Source organism: Trachinotus anak, unplaced genomic scaffold, assembly GCF_046630095.1.
Source record: "Trachinotus anak isolate AG129_WGS33_773 ecotype Australia unplaced genomic scaffold, CSIRO_AGI_Tana_v1 ptg000014l, whole genome shotgun sequence".
Lineage (NCBI taxonomy): Eukaryota > Metazoa > Chordata > Actinopteri > Carangiformes > Carangidae > Trachinotus > Trachinotus anak.
The window spans coordinates 7,318,564-7,345,379 of NW_027273865.1; the positions used below are offsets into that span (position 1 = coordinate 7,318,564).

At 39.5% G+C, this 26,816-nt stretch overlaps 1 protein-coding gene across 10 annotated transcripts in view; it reads right to left on the reverse strand.

The window, feature by feature from the left end:
• Window positions 1-16,985, reverse strand: part of tenm4 (teneurin transmembrane protein 4) — a 150,701-nt gene extending 133,716 nt beyond the window's left edge. For 6 of the 10 annotated variants that reach the window (XM_071496283.1, XM_071496282.1, XM_071496281.1 and 3 more), the window contains exon 1: window positions 16,409-16,984. The gene's annotated coding sequence lies outside the window, so the exon portion shown is untranslated. Of the gene's footprint in view, window positions 1-16,408 lie in introns of all 10 variants that reach the window. The other 4 variants (XM_071496278.1, XM_071496275.1, XM_071496274.1 and 1 more) reach the window with 2 other exon arrangements.
• Window positions 16,986-26,816: the final 9,831 nt, after the last annotated feature.

Sequence of the window (26,816 nt, forward strand, 5' to 3'; positions counted from 1 at the left end):
CATCCAGGATTAGTGTCACCAACTCAGTATCTGACCGAATGTGAAATATGGTCACACCCTTCTGTTCCTGAGTTACAGCATGGCCCATAAAGTGTTTTCACAGAACATTATGATGTCACAGTGAAACTGACCTTTGACCTTTTTGATCTAAATTGTCATCACTGCATCATTTTATCTTATTATATGTCCGTGTAAAATTTTGTCATATTTAGCGTATGAATTCTCAAGCTATGGCCAAAAATGTGTTTTGTGAGTTCGCAGTGACCTTTGACCTTTGTCCACTGAATTCTTATCAATTCATCGAAGAAATTCCCTCAAGGAGTTCGTTAGATTGCACTCACGAGCACTGGACAGACAGACGGATGGACAGCTGTCGCTGGCGATGATGCCAGATTAGATGTGAGATACTCAGACAGCTGATGTCCGCTGATGTTAAAAACTTTCACTGGGAAAGAAACATTAGAGGATTTATTTTATACTCAACTCAGTGTCTCATTCTCTGGACATCATCAGCTACAGATTTCAGTATGGTTAACTTAATATTTACGAGAAGCAGCACACTGAATATTGCCTGAATGAAAAACATTGCCGCATTGTCCTCTATGGACTGAAACATTCAACTCTGCTGAGCCTCTGACCACACCCAATTTTGCTGGTGGGTGTGGTCTGTTCCTTCTCTGACCACACACAGCTGCAATGTGAAGTACTGTAGGGTGTAGGCAGAGAGTGTAACAACTGCTAGATGGCATTGCAGGGATTATTAGGGCTACAATCCAAGGTGTAGTCAAAACATTTACCGCCACTGGAATTCTGCTTACCACAGCTGCTCTTATTCCAGGAAAGAGAAGTCTAAGAAAATGTTCACAGCTACATCTTTTGAAGCAGTGCACTTTCTGATGCATTGGTTACTTGCACAAGTGTAGCAGGACAATCTAAGAACAGTGTTTTAAGATGTTATGCTAAAGTACAAATAAAGTATAAATGAATTCAGATCTATGCAATGTTTTTGGGTCAACCAACCAACCTGAATATTAAAGAAAACTAAATAGCATGGGGACAGCTGGTCAAAGCTTTTATTCCACTGGCAGGTAAAACTATCTATCACCTTATGCACCGTAACACCCGGGAGCCCAGTGAGATACAACACACTGTAAAATAATTTCAGCACTTGCACCTCTCAAAATCATCTTGTCCATGTTTACATTTTGTAACTAAATTGTTACTATATTGTGTGCAATACTTTTTCCACTAATACTTGCATTGAGCCTGTTGAAAATGTCACAGTACCAGAGGAATTACATGTCCTCTATAAAAGAGCTCAAGTTGAAATAAATAATATGCCAGACCCCAGAGCTTTCCCCAACTTACCCACTTAGACACACTCACTGAAAAAAATGAGGGAAAAAAACAGATTGTCAGTAACAGTGTTTTCATTTAATTTCACACACACACACACACGCACGCACACAAAATAATAATAATAAATGCTGGCCAGGACCCGTAGGCCTGTTTGAATTGCCTCCTGCTCCAGCTCTGTCATGTCTTAGTTAAGGCGCTGAGGTACAAATTAGACACAAGCAGTTTTTAAGCTGCCCTTTCTCTGCGTCTCCCGCTCTCGCCCTTCATCGCATACTTTACTCAGTTGCACAAACACACACACCCAGACCAACACATACACAAAAGCACTGTGATGTGCAAGCCGTGCACCGAGACTGCTGGTGTGAACAGCTGGTTGTATTTCAAAATATGCATCTGTGCCGTTTGAACAGAACTGAGGAGACCTGGTGTATTATGAACCAGGGATTTGACTGTTATTCAGTACATGAGATTGACTTTGTTTTTAGATAACTAAGGAACAATTGTATCTGGCTAATTTAGCACAGCAACAGTGTTAGCTACTAATAGCTGTTTGTTAGTGTTTGACAAGAAAAACATCCAAAAACGAATTAACATGTTTAAAAAAAACAAAAAAAGCCAACATTTTCTTGGTTTGGTGTTGTTTTTCTTATTCCTGCAGCTACAAGATGTGACATCCTATAAAATTGTTCAAGGATAGTTGCAATTAAGTATGATAAGAAACAATCTGTCAGGTGCCTCATTAGTAATTGTAAATTTTAGGTGCAAAGCAGAATGCAGTGCAGCAACATTGATCCAATGGGTTCTGCGTAAGAGGCGAGTCACTCACTTTTCACTGCCTGGCTCTGCTGTTGCCTCCCGCTATTGCTCACTACATGTACAACCCACATCAGAACTTGGCAGCTGAAGAAAAGTGACAGATGATATACAACTGTAAAGTTGTTTTTCCACTGGCAGGATATCGCACACTTCCAACACTGTACCAACCTCTTTTTGCACTGCACCCTCACAGCAGGGGATGACCACACTGATGCACAACAGACCAGGCCTGCTTGGGAGAAGGGCCAAGCCATGACAGGATCCTGCCTCCAACTGACATCTGAGGACGTCATGGGGAATTGATTGGCACAACATCTTTAGCTACAAGATATGCGGTCAAATGACTCGGCCTATTTAGATTTCCATAGTGTTTTGTTGTTTGATGTTTTTTTTCATACAAGAGTTAGAGTATTAATGTAATCTGGGATTCAATGTTTGTTTTACTCATGCATTTTCAGCTCTAAATTTCGTCTAACAGATAGTAGCATCACTGCTATTTCAGATGTCATGAAATGCTCTGTGAGAGTAAATGCTTCAAAATAAAAGCTCTCCCCTTGAGAACCACTAGAAAGCTTTGATTGTGAAGCTGTTGGAGGGAATGTTAATTTCTGGGGACAGAGAGTTTTTAGCACTTTCTCATTGGTGGATAAATCTAAACATTGCAAAGAATGTACGATAAACAAAATGCAGCTACAACTGCAGCTGCTACGCGAAGAAACACAGGGACATTTTATTGTTTTGACAAACCTAATCTCCATCACATCACCAAGTTTTTTGGGTTTTTTTTGGAAACAATGGCAACACTGTCTCTACACTGAAATCACAGTTGCCCATTACCTGACACAGTATAGTCCAGCCCAATGCATATCTACCATTAGAGGATCCACTATAATTTTAGAGGGGAAACAGTGTACACTAGGGCGTCATATTCAGTGTGGCCATATTTTCCCTTATCTTTGCTATGAAATGCTATGAAAAGCATCTACATCTACATCTCTGTCTTGACTTGCTCAGTGCAGTATATCTGAGGATCAAATACTGTATTACAAGTTGCTATAACGGACACCAAAGCCTTTCTTTTCAATATAAAAGCCAGCTGGGTTATATGGAACATTTGGATCACTCTCCCTCTATTTCTGTATGGTATGTACTCATGTCTAGCACGTTTGCTCGCCTTGACCAGTTGTCAGGGTAAATATTCCCTGAGTTCTTTAATATCACTGCTCGATCCGTGTATTTAGCTGTCATGATTCACTGAGGCTTTTCAACACCCACAAAACAATCACAAATAGTTGGTCTGGTCAAGTTTTACCACTAACTAGGCTACTTTGCAGACTGCTTATATAAACTGTATGACAGAAATTTAATATGCATCATTTTTACAGTAGATGCCCTGATGAAAAATGGCTTATTCAAGTTTCATACCCAACAAAGTCAACCTGCTGGCATACAGCAATAGAGGCAATTTTCTACTATATCACATTAGCAAAGGAATTTCTGAACATTAGTGGAGTGAAATAAGGGAGCCTTTTTGTGATTTTAATATTAATAAAAATATATACAGGTACACTTCCTCACATGTGTAAATCGTTGTTCTTATCTGTTTTCTTTGAACTGAAATGTAGAAACCTAATCTCAGGCTACAGGGATTAAGGGAAAAAAACCCTCCTAGAACCAAAAAGATTTTTGTCAACTAATTAACACCCTCATCTTGAATCTTAAATAAACCGCTTAACATCAAAGCTGCTCAATTTTACACCTTACCACACAGGAATTATCTCCTCACTGGTGTGAAATGCCATTAATACAAATGCTTTGGATACCATAAGTTCAGAGAACAAGGCTTTTGCATAATGGTTGCCATACTGAAGTCATGTCTGTAAATGCAATGGTTTAATCTTTGGATAAGACTAAATCAGGTCCACATGCAATTTATAGTGGTAACGCTGGGTGAATAACTAACCAGGCCGTCATAGACCATGAAAGACAATTTCATTTAGTTCACTAATCTTAATGTGAGATGAGAATGAGAGGGGAAATGTATAGATGATTGCAGAGAGAAATTATTTTCCAATGTCCTGCAGTTTGCTTTAGCCATGTTAAATTTGCATGCAATAGTTTGATGTTAGGTGGGGATCAGGGATGAAAAAACACTTCAATACGGTGGAAGCAAACTGTTTTTGTCTTTGGAGATGGGCTCTATCTAAAAGTTAAGCTCAAAGTGTTGCGTACTGTAACTTTGATGTTCAATGTTGAGATTGCATTACGCTGAAGCCTAATGACATAACAACTGATTGGTAAATCAAACATGCTTATTAATGACTATCAAAAACTAATTTCAGGCAGTATTTAATTAAGGAACGTTGATTTGTTTCAGTTTTTGCAACAGCAAAATTTAGCACAAGTGCCTGAAGACGGGTGATAACTGCACATCCCAGAACAAAACCAGTATTATTGCTACTGTTGGATTACTACACAGAAGCAACAAACAATAATAGACAAACAATGGAACTTTCTGTCAGGTCTAATTCCACAATATTATAGTACTACTAAGTACTTACACAAAGGTCTCATTTTGCACTAAAGCTCTAGTGTTGTCCCTCACTTAAAAGTTGCTTTAAATAAATGAGTAAATGTTGATGAGTTTATAGTTTATATGCTTTTGATATAACAACCATGAACTTATGAATACTTTTTAAATACATGAATACACTAAAAATCAACATTCATCATATGCCAGCTAATGTATCCTGCCAAACAATTTGAAAAAAATGCCACTAAACCAGAATCTTAAGGGTGGACTACTTCTGATAATACATGCTACCAAGATAACTTCCTGAATTGGAGGAAAATTCTCTATAACCCTGGGGGATACAGCAAACCTTTGCATCTAACTACACATAACTGGAAGCTCTTGCAGCTTGCATGCAGTTGCTGAAGTTGGCAGCTGCCGCAGCCTTTGATGCAGCTCCTCGAACTTGCTTGCAGCCACAGCAGCAGGCTCTCAGCTCTTGCAGCTTGCTTGTGTGTGCGGAAGCTTGCAGCTGCTGCACCATGTTTTATTTTATTTACTTAAAACAGAATTACAATAATGTCCAGTTCTAATTTTACTCTACTGCCCCCTATCTGTGAAGGTGCAATTCAGTACAAAATGTAAATGAAACTGCAAAACAATCTTTTGTTTCTAGGGTTCTGTAAATAGGATAGGTCCTAAGTCTGAAGACTGAGTGGAACATGTAGACTATGACAATATTGAAATGGTTCATATTATACATACTGTTAACACTCTTCATGTGTCTATCTCTTTCTTCTCCCACTGTAGCCTTACATCAACTTTCCAGTGATACTTGGGACTTAACGACTAAACCATCAGTGGTGGCTGCGTCTGAGCTGGGCTGTTGATGTCAAGACAGTGCTAACGTACACAGCACAGAACTCAATAAATCACAGAGATGAGTGACATGAGCTGGACCATGTGAGAAACATGGAGCAGCCAATACTGTACACTACAGGCCGTCTTCAAGGCACTGAATGCTATTCACTGTATCCTATTTTCTTACCATTTTTTCTATTCGTGGCTACAGGACTCTGCCTCTGAATTTGGCACCAATGTGTCTTGCTCACTGGCACTTCAGCAGGCTCAATGTAAAGCCAGCATTGAAGGCCTAACACACAGGAGGTGCTACATTATCATAAAAACTCATTACTCCTATTTCTGTATTTCTTCATGGATGATTTTGAACTTCTTGTTCTCAGCTCTCATTGGAAAAAAAAATATCTACATGTACCACAGCTCATGAAGGAAATACAAACAAAACACTCAACATCTATTGGCAAACACTGTGCTGCTGCTTAGTCCAGCAGAGCGACAACGGCAGCAGCCAAAACCATCTATGTCTGTCTACAGTGTTGGTTCCATTAGTCCTCCAGCTAAGCAGACGTGGATAAACTGGTCACTGAGAGATTCAAACTCTATTTTTAAATCACAGAGCTCAGAGTGCAGACACATTTGTTAAAACAGGTCAGACATCAGGTTACTTGTCATATTATTAAAGTGTGTCTGAAATGAATAGGGCAATTACAGTGTGAAATGATATTATTATGATTTTATACACAATGGCTGACAGTGTTTATAGGTGACAATGTAAAGAGTGTTCATTTATCTTAATGACATGTGAACTTCAGACTACTGTTTCTAATTTGTTAGAAAATAAATCCAGAAACTATCCTCAACCCTGCTGCGAGGCCTCAAGCTTCCTCAAATACATTTTCTTAAAATGGACCAGCTGAACTATCTTGCACGTGTATAATTTCTTTAGAGAGGTTTTGATTAGTCAACCTGTGTGTTAGCAACTTCCTCCAATAGTTTTTGTATTTGTTTTGCTATGTGGTGAGTGAAAAATAGATAGATAGAGAAAACATAAAACCCACCGAGGGGTATTGTTTGTTGTGTCACGATTTTGTAAGGGAGAGGTCAGCAGACTCAGCTTCCGTTTTCAGTGCTGGCAATTCATATTTGAAAAATGAGGCCTGTCACTAAATGTCATCTTCCCGCCTCTTTGTCATCTCATCACTCTTTTCACAACTTGTCACATTGATGCCCAGTCTGTGACATGAGCAAACTGTTAGCTTCCTTCCAGGCAAGCTAGTGGGCTTTATTAATATTTATAGAATAACAGCTTAAGGCCAGCCCCCTTGAGAGCTATCACTCCACTTTGCTGCCTAGCACTTGCGAAATATATTGACAACTGCTTTTCAGCACTCCCCTGCCCCTAAAAACGTGCCTATGCAGGTGTGCAGCAGGTTTCAAACATACTCCAGTTCTTACCAGGAACAAAGAAAAGACTTTCACTACCATTTGATTTAATAACTTGAACAACTCAGGAAGCTGATGTCATTTTTTGAAAGACTTGAAAGGGAAATTTAAAAAGATCTGGGACTGAAAATTCCTGTTACTGAATAAAAAAAAAATGAGGCACAATCATGATGTCATGTCATGAATGTCACCCTGGTGTCTGGTTGGATGAAAAAAACAGGCCCTGTTGGCAGCACTCTGATGTCTCAGAGCACAGCCAGCCAGTTTGATCCAGTTTTCAGTCAAAGAAGTTTGGCCCAGGACCTTTACTGTACAGAAAGAAACTTCTCATGTCACTCGTCCCTTGTCAAACATAAACGGTTGTAAAGCCGGCCCTTGACGTGAAGTGACATGCACATGGACATAATCAGAGGGGGATCGTTTCCTTCCTGAGAAGGTATCTGATTGCTTGGATTAGTGAGACACACAGACTACAGACCGCAAAATTATTTCATCACTCTTTTGACCAAATAAATGTTTCCAGAGCCATCCTGATAGCTACAGGCAGACTCCACTATCCCATAATGTCATGGTTACTGTAGCATGTCCACCAAGCATACTTTGGTTGTCAAACTTTTGAGCCTTGCTGCCTTTAAAAGTACCACACAATTTGAGAATTTTTTTTTACTAGTTTTCTGTCTAAATAAGCCTGTAAACTTGTAGATGCCCTTCTTGTGTTGATTCTTTAAATGTCGAAGGGTCCAGGTAGAAGCAGAGAGTACACCCCTGGTGTTAAAGAAGGTGTGTTTCCTTACATTGGAGGGGAGCTGCTTTTTTCTTACAGACCTCCACGAGCTAAATTACCATACCTTAAAGCTGCACATCCAAATGACAGAAAAAATATCTGTGTAATCATCTAGCTGGGTAAGAGGGAAAAAAGAGAAAAGAATCCCCCCAAAATTAATCCCTTTTATCAGGACTAAATGCATATATTATATCCTTTGAAGTAGTTCTATAACTCGTTAACTTTCACTACAATTTCAGGAGCATATAAAATTACTAATGTGCATTTGTAAGACAAGGTAATAACAGGTGCTGACAGGAAGCTGGTGCCAACCTTATAAAAAAAAAAAAAAACACTGATCCGAAAATGTTTTAATATCTTAAGTGGGGGCTTAATCAGCAAGGAGTATGATAAGCTTCTAAATGTCCTGCACCTTCCCTTTAATGCAGCCCTAATTTCTATCCTTTAAAACCACCTCTGTCATAGCAATCACAGCTTAAACTCACACCAACAAATTAACATGAGTTCTGACAGGAAGTCAGCACTGAAGTCAAACACTGTGAAGTTAAACCATACAAATGGTCTGTAATACTGCAGAGTCAAATTTTAGTAGGCCTCCCTCAGTCATAGTGGAAGAGCCTGGTTTTCAAGTGCAAGCTCGTATCCGAGAGTTTCATTTGTAATGCTAAGAACCAAGTTCATCCATGATTATGCTTACATATTAAGATTGTATAGGAATTGCATGTTATGTCCAACTATTGTTACCGCTGGTACAACCAATACATGAACTTCCAGATTAAATTAAATTATAGCATGTTACAAAGTTTTGAATAACCAAGATATATAACGTGATGATTATCCAAACATTCTTGGGTTTCTTGTCGCATCAAGCACAGCTAAGCCTAAAGCGACATGAAGTTCAAATAATCAATCAGCTTTATTTTTTGGGGGGTTACTTGCTAAATTAGAAAAGCAACACATCGGACTCCATGTACTATACACTGCTGAAACCTCATTGTTGAGCACAGAGCAGATATCAGCCATGTTTGATCCAGGTGAGACTCCTTCAAGACATAGTTTCCTCCTCAGGGCATTAGTAAAACCTGTCAATATAAGTATTTTAAATACAAACCATGGATGCAACACCCAATTGTAAAATGAATTCATTCTCTTACCATATCAGATAGTTTTTTTAGAACTGCAAGCCAACCTACTTCAACCACACTTTGAATTTTAACTAAAACTACAGCAACTGCTTCCTCAAAGATGCAAAAAAAAAAAAAAAAACAGCTGATAAGATCCCATGTTCACATTGCGAGCTACAAGTAAGCACAGCACTGCAGTAAAAGAAAGAAATACCACGTTCACATCTGAGTGTCAGATCAGCACATATCCATTTTTATGAGCTGCCACCACTCCCCTACAGAAAATCCTTACACTGTTTTAGATAGATATAAGGCCTCGATAGTGCTGCAGCCATATCATCATTCAAAATATTACACAGCCATATTGACTGCAGCCTTACAGTATATGTTGCTTGCTTTTCCAACTGTAAATCACTAGGGTTTAATTACCTGCAAATTAACTGCCGTTTCACTATCTTGCATAAGATTATCCTGGTCATGATGAAATGCCACTAGGGAGGTTGTTCTGATGGGGGGGGTTCGAAGATGCAGAAAATATAAAATACCACTTTGTTAGTCTGATAGCTGCGAGGAGTGTGATGCCTGTCAGCTAAAGCACCCTCATAATGTGACCTTCAAACTGGACATCTTCTTATTCCTGTCACTTTTTTTCAAATTCAACACGTTCACAAGTTCAGTCATCAATTTACTAGCTTTTTTTTTTTTAATCTGCTGTCCGTGGTTGGAGCACACCACAGCGTACACGCAACAACATGAGTGGGGTACTTTGCTGCAATGCATTTAACTGTGGTGGCGTAAAACACACCAACCCGACAGTTGGACAGAGTGACTCTGTGACCAGTAGTTGGGAGCAGTTTCAAATGGTCAGCCTCAATTTCACTCCATCAGTGGAGAGTTTTCAGTGTTTGCTGGGCAATCAAACAGATCTGTTAGGCCAGTGGTGCCAGATCTGCGCTATTAGAGAAAATTATTTGATAACGCTTACTTTGACCTTTGATTTTCTAAAGCATTTTTTTGCTTGATTGTTTTATATTTCTTTTTTAAATTGCTGCCACAGGTCTCAATTTCATTAACATATTTGAGAATGATTTTCAAACACCAAAAAATGTTATATTTATTATGATCTAGCGAGTCTTATGGACATTTGATTTACCTCTGCAGTACGTGTAAAGTGACACCTTTGTAGTGCTGCACAGACTCAATCTAACCCTAACCCTAAACAAACGTAAATGGATCAGACGATACACATAGCATAAATTTAAGAAACAATACAATTTTATTGGGAGAAAATCTACTGACATTAGACTTCTGACCTGTGTCTCGCAGTGTCTGACATAACACTAGATTCAGGCTCTGATCATGATTCAGTGTCAACTGAGAAAAATAACTGCAGTTAGGAGGTATGTAAGATACATAGATAAAAAAATGTGATTTGGCTTAAATACAACAAAAATGCTCATTGGACCTTATTCATGTTTCAACAGTTATCTAACATTTGCAAATTAGTAACTTTCATGGTTAGAGAGTAGGAACAGACTATCTGTGCTCATTTTCATGGAAAATCACATTTTGTGCTGTGGTATAGTCGGTAACTGAGAAAGATATAACACTGCCTTCATTTCTTTGGCTGACTGGTGTTCAGGAAACACTCCTGAATGCGCTTGGCTGGGAGAATTATCATCTGAGAATATGGGGATATGCTAAGAGAACAGTGTTTGCACCACTAAGTGCACCTGGTCCCATAAAATGGCCTCATATTATTACAACCATGCAAGGCAACCATCAGATGTAATGACCCTCCTGAGATGGCTGCCCATCCCATCCCATTACTTGTCCACAACCGTGTTTAAAAGTGGGAACAAGACTCTGTCAGTCGACAGTATTCTTGTGCTTTCTCCACGTTGTCCTCCTTTGGTGTATGAATCATAGGATTAAAGATGATTACACAAACTTGTTTTGGCTGCTCAATTGTAAAAGGTCTTACCTGCTGAACACCAGCCAGTGCACTGCATTTGTATTTTAGCAGCCCTGTTAAAGTACCAGCTTTGTGAATTTTGCTTTTTTTAAGACAGTGGGGAATTCTGGGGTAATTATAAGGCTGCAGAGTATCTACAGCTTCTTTAACCACTGTTCAATTTTCATTTTAACAACTGACCCTGTTGCCACTCGAATCTGAAATACAGCCTCATGTGTTTAAAACTAATTTGCCGACTTTGGAACTGTGCTAGTTATTTGTTCTTGCCAGTGACAGCTCACATGCTGAAACATCTACATATCCACCTAAAAGGATAAAAATGAATAATATTAGTGATACAGCTTGTTCCATATCGAAATGCAAAAATAAAACTAAGGTCTTGGATTCACCAAAGATTTCATAATCATACTCATAAACCTGAGGGAATGTCCTGTAGCCATCATTTACACACCCTGCTGTCATAATGATGTGCACTCCCAGAGTAAGTCTTGTATGATGAATTAATGATCTTAATGTGCCATCTACACAACAGGCAACAGACCCACATGTAGCCAGTGATAAGAGAGAAAACAGTCACAGCCAATGAAGACGCTATATTTCTCTAACAACCTTCAATTTTTTTTCCTCCTTTATAAATGAAAACAAATGTTTTGAGAAAAAAAAATCCTTTTAATCCTTCATACAAAATAAAACACAAGTCTGGCAACTGGTGAGAAATTTCACTTTTAAAAAAGTATACAGAATTGTTTCTCCTGTGCAATATGCACGAAGGACTGTTTGCATTATTAATGTAAGAGATGCAGGATTAATGCATGAAGTGGGACTTCGAACAGTGGCCATCACTGCAGATGTGCTCTCACCTCAACTATACCCCAGCCTACTCTGAGGATGATGTTTCTGCTCTGTGAAATATTCCAAAGCGATCTGAAATGATACGAGGAGGGTAATTGATTTTAAGAAAAACTTGAACAGGCTAATGCTCTGCTGTAGACCTGGACAGACAAGAATACATCAAAGCAGACTATGCGAGGATAATGAGTACCACACCTGCAGATTGTCATTAGCTTCCGCAGAAATGAGAGTCATCTGAAAAACTGCTACATGCGTACTATGAAATGTCGGACACAAAGGGGAGTCTGTTTGCTGTGTGCCCAGGAGGAGAAATACTACCCTGTGTCTGGGGGCTCAAGTGCATAATTTCAACCTCAACCTCACTCCTCAAGTACTTTGTTTGAGTGATTCTGACTTTCAGAGCACCAAGCAGGTGTAAAATTCCAGTTCTGAAAAATGGATCTGATAGTTTTAGAGGAAACAGCTTAAACAGCAATGCTCCAGGATAACACAGAATGTGCAGACACATTGACATATCCACCCAAATGGAATTAATGTTTAATGCTGTTAATAAGGTGGGTTATCCCTCATCAAGATGCAAAAAAAAAACGAAAAAAAAAAAAAACAAAACTAAGTCTTGGCTTTGTTTGGGGTCTCAGAATACCAAGATGGGAGATCAAATGTTTCTTTGTTCTCTTCATATCCCCTTTCTCCTTTATGTTTATTTTGGAGCTAACAACACCACGGCAAAATCAACTGGGGACTGCTCTCTGCATCGTAATGTTCAGGCTCTTTAGTTATTTAAAAAGGCCTTTGCTTTTTAAACATTTTTCAGATTCACCATCTCACAGAAAACCCACAAAGCTTTCTGAAAGCACTAAAACACATACTGCCTCGACCAAACAGTACAAAACCCAGGTCAGCTTGACAATGGCAACAAAAATAATTTTCACTTCAATTCTGTGCTTGTCCAATTAGAATGATGCAGCACATAAAGCACAAAATAGAGATTTTATATCACTCTCTCCCCCCTCTTTCCCTCTCTTTCCCCCTCTCTCCCCCCATTTCTCTCCTCTCGACCCAGCCTGTCCAGGCAGAAAGCCGCCCACCCTGAGTCTGGTTCTATCAGAGATTAAAAGAGTTTCTCCTCTTCAGTCTCGGCAAGTGCTTGCTCATGGTGGGAACTGTTGGGTTTCTCTCTACAACACTGTAAGGTCTTGACCTTTCTCTGTGCGGTGCCTTGAGATAATGTATGTTGCGGTTTGTTGTTTTATACGAGGGCTGAACAATTAACCGAAAAAGTATCAAAACCAACAATTAGAACCATCTCGCCGACTTCGAATCTAACTCATGCTGGTTAATTTCCCAATGTGTGTGTTCATTAACTGTCAACTTAAAGAAATACTACCTCGTGTTCAGTCACGTGCCTCTGGCTTCTCCAACTAACGTTAGTCAGTGTTCACTCAGAACATGGACAACATGAGGGCAAACACTAAGCCTCAAAAAACAATGCCATGTCCGTCGTTTCAGCACATTTTGGAACACAAGCACCAACGTAATCCATCATTTTCATAATCGAGCTGAACATCTGAAATAGTAGGGATATTGACTTGAAGTCATATTGTCCAGCCCTACTATATATAAACTTGAATTGAACTAAATTGAAATTGAATATAATGTTGTAAATATAAATCTGAAGTTTCCGTATATATTTGTATGTAGCAGCCATCCAGATGAACCGATCTAAGAATGAAAATGCCGACTATCCACAAAGAAAACCCGCTTTGCTACAGTCAATAGGTCACTTGGTAACACCACATGCTTTTGATTTCTCCAGTGTCCTCAACTTATCACACAAAGTCTGGAGCTGTCCTGTCAACATTTGAAAAAATGAGAAGGTTGTGTGAGTGGGTGAGAGAGAGAGAGAGAGAGAGAGAGAGAGAGAGAGAGAGAGGGGGCAGGGAGAAGGAATGCAGTGCCCAGCTTTCATGTCCAATAAAGTGGTGTAATTGTGACAGCTACCCATTAGTTCTATGTGTGATAAATCACAAGATGACAGACTGCAGCTTCAACTAAACATAATGCCCCAGGCTAGAAAATTCACCCCTCCTCGCCCCCTTTGTTGCACTCAGTGCTGTTAAGTTGAACAAGCAGGTATGTATGGATCACAGACTATACAGATTAACAGGAGAAGGTGATGCATAATTTATACGTCAATATTAAACTGAGAAAGAGATCAATTTAATCTCAAGGTTTTTCTGCTGTGCAAAGCAGGTAAAAGCTATGTTGCTGATTATCTTTTATTTTCAATGAACGTGGCTTTTTTTTTTTTAAATTGTCATGCTCCTGTCAAGATCTGCACTGTGCCACACAAGATCACAGAGAACGCTGTCTTAACCATCCACAGTATATTTCCCTCAAATTCAGCAATTCCCCTCCCTAGATGACCGCACAGTTCTCACAACAATTATTACTTGAAATACACAATATCCCCCCGGAAAACTCCGGAGGGACAGAGGCATTTCATTGTTTCCCCTCTCTCTTATCGTTCTGCCCCCGTACACTGCCAACGTTAGTTCCAACACAACAATCGTTTATGGAACATAACAAGGTCCAACCGCAACTTACATGTCATCTTTCTTTCAGCAATCTGTCCTTTGGAGAATAGCTCTGCGCTCAGTTCACAATGAAACAACAACAAAGGCGAAAAGACAAGCAACAGATTTTTCATTTGTGACCACAGAGGGAGGCTTGTTTCCCCTCTTATCATGCAGAGAACTAGTGCTGTGGCTGCTTCTCAGAGCTCATCAGCACGACAAAGACAACTGGGAGAATGCAGCGTTGTTCTACAAAGGTTAACCTCGACGGGACCTAACAACTTCAGACTTCTTATTTGATGCCTCCGCCAAACACTTGCCACGGAGGATGGAGGGCCCCTGGATTCCCCTGGATTTAACCTCTAATATCTGAGGTCACGGATGGCCAATGGTGGCACTTGTGAGCTCTGTTATATGCAACCCCACCACCACCATCTCACACACACACACGCACGCACGCACGCACACACACACACACACACACACAATTGTTTCTTAATAGTCTGGGAAAAGTTTGACTGCTACTACAGACTGAAAATACTAATACTTGAGTATTTTTTTCTCCTCCAATTATTAATGATCAATTATCAAAACATTCACTTGGATCAGAATAGGGCAGTTACACTTTTTTAATGTCCAATACTAATCTTGAGCTGCAAGAATCAACTGTCAGGTAATTATAAGAAAATTTTACTTTTTGAATCATTTGAGAGAATTTCAGGAGATTTAGTTTGACACAAAGGTGTAATATTCTCTTCACTGCTACTTCACTACAACTACCAGCATAAGTAAATCTCTTCACTCAGAAGTGTTTGTGTGTGTGTGTGTGCGTGTTACAGCTTGCCCAATCAGAGTGCAGAGCTGCTCTAAGCTGTGTGTAGGGCCCCAACAATGACTCCCAGGGGTCCAACTCACGCTTTTACTCCTCCTGTCTCAAATGTTTGTGAACTGCAGAGCATTCAGATCGAGAGGTTCCTTCATTTATTTCGTTAATTCAACTGGTTCTATTGTGTGAAAAAAAAAACAAATCAAATTATCAAATTAAAAATTTGATTTGATATGAATTTAATAATAGAACTATAAATGTTAATGAGTCACTATTTCTCCTAATGTTGCTAAAACCATAGTATTTCATGGGTGGAGATCTGTTTGAGTTTTTTTTTTTGCATTATCTTTTAGTGTTATTAAATTGGAGCAAAACTCTAAGCCACACAGTTTTCCCTCAGCCGTATCAAACCTTGGTCCATTTAAAACAAGACCAGCAGACAAAGCCACAATCCACTGGGCTGGTACCGAGCCAACACTACAACATGGAGAAGCTACTACAAAGTTGAATATGGTCTCACCTGTTTAAAAAAAAAAAAAGAAAGAAAGAAGAGAAAAGGGGAAAGGGGTGGGGTAACGTAATCCTGGCCATAACAAATCTACATTTCCCTTCCAGGGCCCTTAAATTCAAACAGCGGCGCTTATGATCATGTAACTCGCAGCATATTCAGAGACACAGTCATGGAACACACGGTTCGTGGCCGCATTTAGTCCTCATACAGCAGGAGCACTTCAGCCTACCTCCACATTCACAGAGCAAGTCTGCCTCCGTCTTCATCCGTTATTTATGTACCTATCTCTCACCATTTAGGACGGGCTGCAGCCACCCCTGCTCCCGAGGCTGCTGGGAAAGCGGCAACAATGGACTTTTTGATACCTCACCAGCGGTCAGATCCGCACGGCGCGACGCTCAGGCGGACCGCGGACCCGTTCAGCCGCTAAAGGCGAGGGGCAGGTAGCCCACCGTGCTGCACCGCTCACGGAGCGCCGTTAATCTCTCCCCGTACGAGGGACAACATGCGGCCGAACGGGCGCATTTGTGCAGAGGTACATCACAAACAAACGATGCAAATACAGAAGATAAAAAAAAAAAAAAACATTCAAAGAAGAACATCCGTCTGTGGTGAAACTGATCGCGGCTCCCGACGTTAGTTCTCCGTACATGCTCCGCTACTGCGTGATGCCTGTGTGCAGCTGCCTGCTTTTTCTGCAACACTGGCAAAAAAAAAAAAAAAAAATATATATATATATATATATATACATCACTAAAATTAACCTTACCATTCTGAAGAGACATCCAATGTAGCAGGCCGGTCCCGTTGACAATTCACCAATATAGTCTGCGATGCCCCCCCGAGAAAGAGCCCTTATGCTTCTACTTCGTCTCCTTCCTCTTCTTCCGTCCGTTTCGTTTTGATAGTACCCAGAACAGCCGAGTGTATCTCCACTGAGCACGACACGGTACGGTGGAGAAAAAAAACCCTCCTCCTCCTCCTGCTTTTCCAAGGTGCTGCTGCCGCCGCTGCCGCTGCCGCTGCCGCTGCTGCTGCTCACAGCGCTGTCAGAGAGGCGCACACGGAGGAGGGAGGCAGCCGTCCAAGATGCCCATTAACACGCACAAACCTAATTGAACCGCCGTGGAAAAAAAAAAAACCCTCCGGGAGAAGTATGTGAAATAGTCCCCGGACACACAGCGGGAGATGAGGTGACACGCCAGGCGATGTGCTGGGGAGTGACAGGCTGCCTGGTCCCTCACGATTTACAGTTACGAGTTTGGAGCAGGGGCGTGCGACTGTGCGTGGTCGCCCCCTTCGGTGCTGGGCTATAGTCCCTGCAAATATATGCTGAGCTGCCTCTGCCTCAGTTTAGAGAAAAAGCTATAATAATGATAATAATAATAATGCTGGAGGTGCAAAGAGTTTACCTTGACTGTTAATAACCTTCAGCGCAGTGTTTTGTATTTTTATTTGTGAAAGGCCTTTTGCAAATAGATGAACAAACTGGAGGGACAAAACATTTAACTAGTGGAGGTTTCCAAACATGTATGAGTTAGTAAATCTAAAGTATGACTGATGTCCTCCTGGTGAGACCTACTCAAAATAATGACTCGGTGCTTTTTACTTTTTTTTTTTTTTTTTTTTACCAATTATTAGGTAATAATCACTCAAAATTAGGACTTTTATTGCATAATGTGATTGATCCCTATTCAGTCATAATCGGTCATACAGTACCAGTCAAAAGTTAAGACGGATTTTCCCATATACTATGTCTGGTCTAATGCATTCTGTTGTTGTTCATGTATGCAGTGTTACTGGGGGTGCCATGTGAAATTGCTTTCTGTAATCTGTTTTTGACCTTTTCTTGAATAATATGTCAAATCATTGAGTCATAATTAGTCAAATTCAGGACTTAGTGTCATGAAGTGCACAGGGTGCCCAGTGACAGCAGTAGAGCCCATGACATGACTTTCTGTAATCCATTATATTAATGTGCTTACCCAACTGACTAAAGAAAATTTATTCTAAGAAAATAATCAAACTTTCCACCAATCAATTTTATCAAAAAATGTTTTTGAAACACTAAGTCATTATAACAAGATACAAGGTCATACAGAGTCCTTATTTTGCTTCATCGTCATATATAAGACATGCTACAGTAAGTCATAATCATGATCATGAGACGTCGTCTTTTTTCTTTTTTTTTAAAGACTTAATTACTGTATAAAGATTTTCCGTCTTAAACAATTACACTGAAGATTAGGGGCAAATGTATAATCAGCTGTGAGTGTTTGACTTGTTTGTGAAGCCTTGATACATATTTAGGGAGAAGCAGCAACATCTTAGTATTAACTCCAGTTAGTCCAATAGTCTAAATGAACACATTTTGGCATTTGGATGTTAAGAGTCTCCCCTATGTCTTAATAACTAACTAAAATAATACAATATACAACTTAATATTTCAGCGTTTGGGGACACACCCAAGTGTTTTCCTCAACCTATGCTAAGACCTCTGACACTACAGTTTGGTAGGCCAGCGAGGAAAAAGACCATCTGTCTTGTTCCATCTGACAACACTTTTGTCTGGCCAGGTTCTGATCCTAAATCCTTTGCCATATACTTATCTCCAATTCCTAGTTTCTCCTTGTGGGTTAAAAAGACTGGTCAAGAGTTCCTGGCCCTGGAAGTGTGTTTGGTCACCCAGAGAACAAGAGAGGGGCCATGTGTGGCCTTTAATTCACTGCATTGTCTGCCAAAAGCTAATCTTGGCCAGGCTCAGAGTCTTACTGCTCACGGGCTGTGAATGGATGAGTGAAAAGTTAAATATGCTTTCAAATGTAAAACCGAGGACTGGCCCGGTATTGTGGTTGTGTCATTGGGGGAATGTGAGATTTGCCGTTGACCCAGGCAACAGGAGGAAAGGGGCCAGTTTCAGTTTGAGAAGCTGCATTCAGGCTCATGTTTGCAGGTGGTGGGCTGTGATTCACTGGTTATGCACCAATTTTCATGTGGCCCCATGTGTAAAAAAATAAATGGTGCAGGTTGCACCTTGTACCTCACAGTGGTACTCTGCACTAAACTGTCAACCAGAATTAATAGCATATTGTTCATTGCACACCAAACCCACATTTTAAAAAGGAGCTGTATAATGTGACCTGTATGATTCAGCCAGCAACTTCTATTACACAACACTGTCTGATCAAAACCTCTTGTGTTTTATGGAACTTGGATGTGAGCACACTCATAAACTATCTCTGGTATCATGTATCCAGGGCAATGTGGGAGGGGTCGCCAGTGGTGATGAACCTACAGAGAACCCTCACCTGAATCTGCAGCTCTCTTCAGTTTCACGGAGCTCTAGTTTTCAGCTCATTGTTTAACTGTCCAAACCACAACTTAGCTGTATTGTTTCACTCTTACAGCGTTGTTTTGGCAGCTGTTTTCCGTGCTAAAAGCTCTAAAAAACCCACTGCACGCTCCCTGCACAGCCCCAACCAGCCGACAGACACAGTTAGCTGGTGAACACAGTGGAGTATTTAGCTGGCAGATATTTCCCTCAGGAGTCAGTAGAGACCAGAAAACAGAGCTAAAAGTGAGTGATTATGTTTTCAGAAACACAACTTGAAATGAATGACGATGGCTCTGTAACTACTGAATGTATAAATAACCAGGTGTTTGTGCCATATCGATTGTGACGATATGTATCAGTTATTGCAGGTTTCAAGTAAAATGAGATGTAAAATCAACAATTTCTATGGCAAAACTGGGCTTCAGCAAGATAAGAAAAGGCAAAGAAAACAATATAATTAAGAATATACTGTAGAACGAAATAATTATGTGACCATACACAAATTACAGTAACAAGATGTTAGAGCAATACTGTATTTAAGAAGTGAAAAATAAGCGCAATAGAAAATAGAAGGCACTTAGCGAGCGCAAACCTCTGCCAACACTCAACATTATCCCTGTCACTAATTTTTAATTGATTACTTCACCATCCACTTAGTATCTTTGATTAAGTCGGCATCTCCATTAGTTTCAGTAGTTCATTAGTTACAGCTACAAAACACTCTGTCTATTTTAAGTCCCACACCTGCATCTGAAGTTTTAGATCAGAGGATGTCCTGCTGGGAGTCACAACAACAGCACCAACAAACAGGTGGAAACACCTAAGGCAGTGGAACTAAAATGATAAATATGTGTAATATGCTGAGAATATGAAATCAGTGCTCTGTGAAATAATTTTCAAAATGATACAAAAGAGACAACAAGGAGCTATATGTCAACACGTGTGTTCATATCACAGCTGTACAGATGTTCTCCTCATCAAAACTCCAGATGGAGATACAGTACCTGTTCTGAGAAGTGACAGTTATGTAACGTGAACGTGCATGGTTGTCCGCTCTCATAATCACTGTTATAATTGGACCATGCTGTTTATATGGGTGGAGACAGTATGCACAAAAACATCTTCTAACTGTGTTAGTGTAGATCCATATCTCTTGACTTTGTCGCCAGATAGTGGACCTGTTTAATATCAGATCCATGATGTTCAAACTCTTGACTGGATTGTTCAATCTGTGTTAACAATAAAAATAAAAAAAACTATTTAAAGCCATATAGCATTTACACTGTTGTTAATCAATACCATATATCATCATAGATATAGATTTCTGTCTGTCGTGAATAACTTTACTCAGCTGCTGTGAACTTGTGAGATTTCTGCAGCACTGTGTTCTCATAACATCCAAAGAAAAGAAATGTGTTTGCTTTTGAATCCAGGCTCAGTGCTGTGACTCAAATTATATGCCCCATAAAGCCCCTAATTAGGGAATGCTTGGTTATGCTGTACTCTCACTCCCTGTCTTTTTTTTCCTTTACACTTTTTTATTTCTTTGCTAATGAACAAAAGAAATCATTAGAAAAGATAAGCAAGTCTGTGGTATGAGGTTCCCTCTTCTTGATATGATGCTGTAAAGCAATGGTGACATTTTCTTGTACAGCATTTATCTCCCATAGTAGAAATAATTTGAGGGATGAGAACTTTTAATTTATATCTCTCACTGGATTTAACCTTAAAATATAATGTCTGTTGACATGTAACTGGTTCAGACATGTGCCTATGGCTTCAAAGTCTCTTCCACACAAAAGGTTACTGAGGCTCTCATATTCCCTTTTTTATGCCCCAAAAAATATTTGCGGGGCAAAATTCACCTCTGTAACTTTGGTTCAGTAGCTCTTTTACTCAGACTGACTTTTAGGTTTTTAAAATTTACCTAAGTAAGTATTACCTTTCAAAGGAGATCAATGTTATAACTGTAATCAAAATGGTTGAATAACATAACATTTTTATATTGCGTACATTATTTTCAGGCTTGTGCATAAAAATGGAGGTGATAACAGGTTAAAACTACATTGGAGGTATTTTTTTATAAAATAGCTAAATCAAAATGTAGGTGCATAGAGAAGAGTGTCCCATGATTGAGACTGTGTGGATTCAACAATTTTATTATTTAAAACGCCACAGCAAGTGACAAATCAAAACCTGCAGCAAAATATGAACTATATGCTTATAACTGCAGCTCTGTGCCAAGCTGATATAGAGCTCTTGTCGCTCTTGATAAAGAAGCAATTGAGAGCGAAGAGTTGCAGCTAACATACCTCACTTCAACTTGAATGTTAGTTATTCAAATTAGCCAGAGAGGATTCTTCAGCTTGATGGAGAAAACTGCAAATCACACATATAAATCATAGTCAGGTTACGAGTATGAAGAAAATAGGTTTGTTTTGCTCACAAAAATGTGCACAAACCAATCAAATTGATCTACTGAATATCATGATCACGAGGTGAAAACTTCAGAGGTCTAAACTGAACTGGTGCAACTTTGTCCTTGAATTTTCTCTTGTTAGTCAAAAAACATTAGAATTTTCAGATCTCAGAGTCTGACAGACTGGCTCATTAAGCTTATATTATGTATTTCTGTTTCTGTTCAATAAAAAGTATTAAGTACTTCTCTGTGTTGAGGCATTTCATTCTTCATTCTTCCAGAGCCCTTCAAGTGTCTCCAGGTAAATTAACACACACGACAAGGTGAACATAAATAACTATCTGGGACAATTCTTAGGTCATTTGAAACTACTCCACCACTGATGCATGTTAATACAGGGCCAGTGTTGCGCACTCACAGACACACACATACATACACACACACAACAGCACCGCTGCTGAGCTCTTATGGGAAACACTGAAAGACTTCTAAGAACCACCATTATTTCAATTACATTGTACCACACAAACCTGAGGCAACAAGTATGTGATGGAGTGTTTACTGCAGTGCAACATCATCATCTCTGAGATAAGAACACCCTTACTTACTCGAAAGCACCTTTCCAGCCCACTGGTCTTGATTTCGGTGCACATTTGGACCTCAAATGTTTGGGAAATTACTATCAGATGTGATGAGCCATCCATTATTTCTTGGCTTTATTTCTAAATTGCTCTCTCAAGAGTAACTGGGCCTGAGCAGACTTTGTATATTTAGACCCAGTTTACGTTTGCATTTCATTTGGCCCTGCTGCCTTGGTGATTGCCACTTTCAGTGCTGCAGAAGAAAACTATTTTTAGAAGCTTCTCTGTTTTTTGATGTTCTCTTAAGATCCTTGTGCTGACAGCAAGTGAAATACCACTTCCAATTGTTTGCTTGCTTTCAATTTTAGCAAACCGGTTTGAGGATTTTCTCGTCAAATTGCCAAGTCAAACCCTGCTTCCATCACAACTTTGTTGCATAGCAAACTTTCACTGCAGTTCTCATGCTTGTCAATTTGAAGCTGCTGCCCTCAAACTGTAATAGGATCAGGGCAACGAGCTGCTTTCACATGATTGATGAAAGATTAAAAGGATTGTTGAGACTGAAGGCATATTTAGCTCCCTGCTGAGGTCCAATTTCTTGTCCTTGTGCCGGCAGTAGGGCTGCCACCATGCAGATGAGAAGATCGCTGCAGTGAATGCCGATAATGTGAAATGGTTGTGAGAGAGTCTTGGAGACGTGGCAACGGGGACAAGCAGGCAATTTTTGATCGGACTATTCTCTTTCCTCTGGAGAACTAGTGTCACTAACGGTCATGGAAGTGAAGGAAATAATGAAAAGACAAGAAAAGTGTGAAGAGAAAGAAAGAAAAACCGTATTCAAATGGCTGCGAGGTCATGTGATAATAGTGTTGATTTCTGCTGTTAGTGATCATGCACCGGAAATATATGACAGTTTCTTGATTGAAGACAAATTGCCTCATGCAAATTCAATTATCAACTTTGCTAACTTAGCTTTGTCCTTCATGCATAAGCCCAATTACATTTGAATTACATTATGTAGCATACGGGGGATCTCATGTTTCTCTTTCACTTCAACATTGTTAACAACAGAATCTAGAACAACCGGCCCTTTATTTCAAATCTTAAGATATTATAAGCATTTTAAGATTTGTACACTGCAGAATTTAATTTAGCAGAAATTTTCTTTCCCCCATGCAAAACACATATTTTTCAACTGACGGCTTGGTTTTCCCAAATGGTTTCCATGACACGTTGAATGTATAGGAGCCCTGTAATTAGAGGTCATACTGTTACAGAAACGGCAGTTGAACTAAATGAGGTGGTAACTTATTATTTTCGTAGAGTAGGATGTCAAGCAATTATGTGTGGCACAACACAACTTTGACACCTTGAGGTTTCATGAAGTCATTACTGTTGGACAGATTCATTTGATGAAAAAACTATTCATGAATGTTTTTTATTGAGTTTATAAAGCTGCAGCATATTGTACATTGTGTCATTGTGGTCACAGTATGCTTTGTGTAATGGCTAACACACCAGCTGACTTATTTGTTTGAAACAGAAACGCTGGCTGAGTTTTGCCCTTGAGAATCTGTCAGTCCTGTGACCTGAGCCATTACTCTGTGGAGGCATATGATTAGTGGCGACCAACAGCGATAACGACTGCATGTCCATCAAAATCAAGTTGCAGCTCTGCGCCCTGACTGTGTTGTCTTAATATGAGCTGAAGTGTGGTGTCAGGGTCTAGGGTCAATTCACCGATTCAGCAGTGCATTAAGTCAGTGCCTAAGCCAGCTCACCACCACTGACATTTATTAATATGTGGCCCTAAGCAGAAAATAGCTGTAACATGTCACCAGAGACACCCTCAGAGGCAAGCTATTTGAAAAGTACTGAAGCTTATGCACTGAGGCATGCAAATATATTGGATGCTATACAGATGAAATAAGCTATAATGTCGGCTAAGCTTGCAGTAAATTCCCAAACACTCACACAGGAGTGGACACTCATACATACGTCATCATAAACTGTAAGTAGTGCAACAATAATAATTTTTTTTTTATCATCCAATTTCCTTCAATTGTAGAAGAAAGATTAGATCCTTGTTGAGTCATCTGCAATTGATTGAGACGACTGAAAGAGACAATATCCTGGCAGAGTGCTGCCTCATTCTGAAGAAGAGAAAAAAGCCCTTGATCAGTTCATGGTGTATGGTCTGAATATGAATGTAATCAGATTTTTTTGCTTAGATCCCACTCTGAGGACCACTCAAAGCCATCAGCAATTATCAGCCAGTGAGCGGCATCTGTGGTCTGACCTTATCCACTGCACCGTCCCTCACAAAATGGATGAGTTATAACTGGCGTAGAGGGGAGCTGAGCTGCTTGCTTGTAAATGAGCGCGGTGCGTAACAGTCTCCGTGCGCGTCACGAACCACCCATCATTACTTTTACAGGGGTTGATCTGAGTCACAGTCTAACATATGGGCTACGATGCCTTGGACCGCGTACACGGTATGTATTGTAAGAACAGATGTTTTCCAAGAACAAAATACTGAAGCCTGTGTGTGCGATGTAAACAGAGAGGACTTCACTTACACTACATTTTAGGAAAGTTTATACTACAGCAGTAGCACACACAGAGCTTTATAAAGTTTTTTTTATTTTGTTATTAATAAAAATCTGTCTTTTTAATGGCTGGAATGAAACAGTAATATTCTGATTCATCCACAACATAAATGAAGTCACAGGCTACAGTGCTGCAGTTTACTGCATGGTTCTTTGCTCAGTGTATGTGTGTAATGCTTCATTCACTGAAGCTTTGCACAATGTGTCACCTCGCTTGGCGTTAAATTGAAAGAAAGGACAATATCTTCGTTTTGTAGGTTAACATTCACATTTCAAACAGAAAATGCCTCGATGTAAAATCAACACTCAAAATTCTCCTACTTGCATTGCCATTTTAAAATGATTTATTTTCAAATGCTATATTTCCAAAGTCAGCATTCATTATAAATATCTTTGTTAATAATTTAATCACCATTTTCTGTTCTTAGATTTCAGTTTCATCACATTAATGTAACAGAAACAGAGCACCAGTTGATTCAACTTAAACTTTATCACCTAGACTATAACCTCTATGCAAACAGCAAACCGCTGCTGGTTGTCCTCACGCTTGAAGGGACTGTACAGTGTCAGTATTAAAACCATGCAGCAACATGTTTCACACTTTACTGAGGTCCTATAAGGCCTTTCAGCCTTGCATTTTATTGACCATTTCTTTTTTTGTTTAACTGTAAAAGCAACACAGCAGGAAAAAGAAATTTTAATAACCATAAATTATTTAACACAGTATCAGTAAACCTCGTATTACAAACTCACCAAACTGGCCTGTTTGCAGTACATCCAAAGTAGCTTAGATCTGTCTCAGTAAGTAGAGATGGGACGCTTAGCTCTAATGCAATCCTACCTTGCTGGCTTAAGCAGGCAAGACAAGGATACGTTTACTTTTAATTCTTCCATAAAGCTTGAACATAGCCTGTCAGAACCAGCCTAAATCTTGCAGGCTCAGTTATTCTCACGAGGTATTAGCCTCGAAAACAACCTGAGAATAAGATAAGCTTGGCAGCTTAACCCAGTCCAATCAGCAAACTTTGGGTTTAGTTGCTTCATGATAACAATTACAACCACTGCATTTTGAATTAAAAGTTAAAAAACAAACCAAAAAAAAAAACAAGTCTTAACTTTTCAACTTTCCCAAAACATGAGCATCTACTTCAAATACGGTAGGCACAGAGGATGCAAAATTTACCTTAAACAATTTCATAGGTTAGTTCCTACTTCATATTTCATCATATTTCAATAGCAGCCACCATATATTTTCCAGTTTAAAAAGCTGAAGTACAACCCAAACCCCATAAGTACTTCCAGCACCAGGCCAGCAAAGTGCAGGTCTGGTGCTGGAAGTACTTATGTTAATGTTCGCCAAAGGTGAGCACTTCTAAATCATCCTCTGATAGTTTGAAAAAGTCACCTGCAAAGAAATTTGAATGTACAGCCTTTGAGGAAGCTCTCAAACCTGTTGTCTTTGCCATATTTTAATGAGCTAGCTTTTAAATATTTTGGATCATTAATTTAGCACTAACCCAGGTTTGAACATCAATATTTATATCACAGCAGGCAACATGAGGAATGGTGTTTAGTGGAATTCGAGCTTTCCTCATCGTGTTCACTGTTAGCATTCAGTGGAGAAATTAGGCTATTTCGTAAATGGTTTGGCTAAGAGACTCTTTGCTGCACTCAAGACAAATTGCTTTGCAAAGTGTTTGATAGTGGTTTTCCATGCGTCATCTAATATACAGAGTCACCAAGACAAACCTGAACCTCACAAGCCTGCTAGTGTGCAAGCTCTCAAAATTACAACACCAGCTACCAACAGATATAAATGGATTTGAATATCATTTTCTGAGTCTGATTAACAGCTCTTCTCACTTTTTACATCTTGCAACTTTCAAACTGTGAGGGGTCACTACTAATTGTCATTCCCGTCAGTAATTTCAGCCAAAAATACCCATTAAGGAGCTCTGTCCTCTTTGTTTCTGAGTGTTTCATTATTGTCTGAGCTTAACAAGTTTAACAAGAGTTTGACATTAGTAGATGATGTAAGAATTCTAAGAAATCTATTGATGTGTTAGCTTAAGATGATACAATGAAGGGGAAATGCTTGACACATTCTTCAGAGGTTTAAGCAGCTTTGAAGGACGGGCCATTTAGAAGTATTCAGTAAAATCAGCTATTTTGAATGGTACCATTTAAAATAAAGAAAATAAAAAATACAAAAAACACTGAAAAAGAAAAAAAAA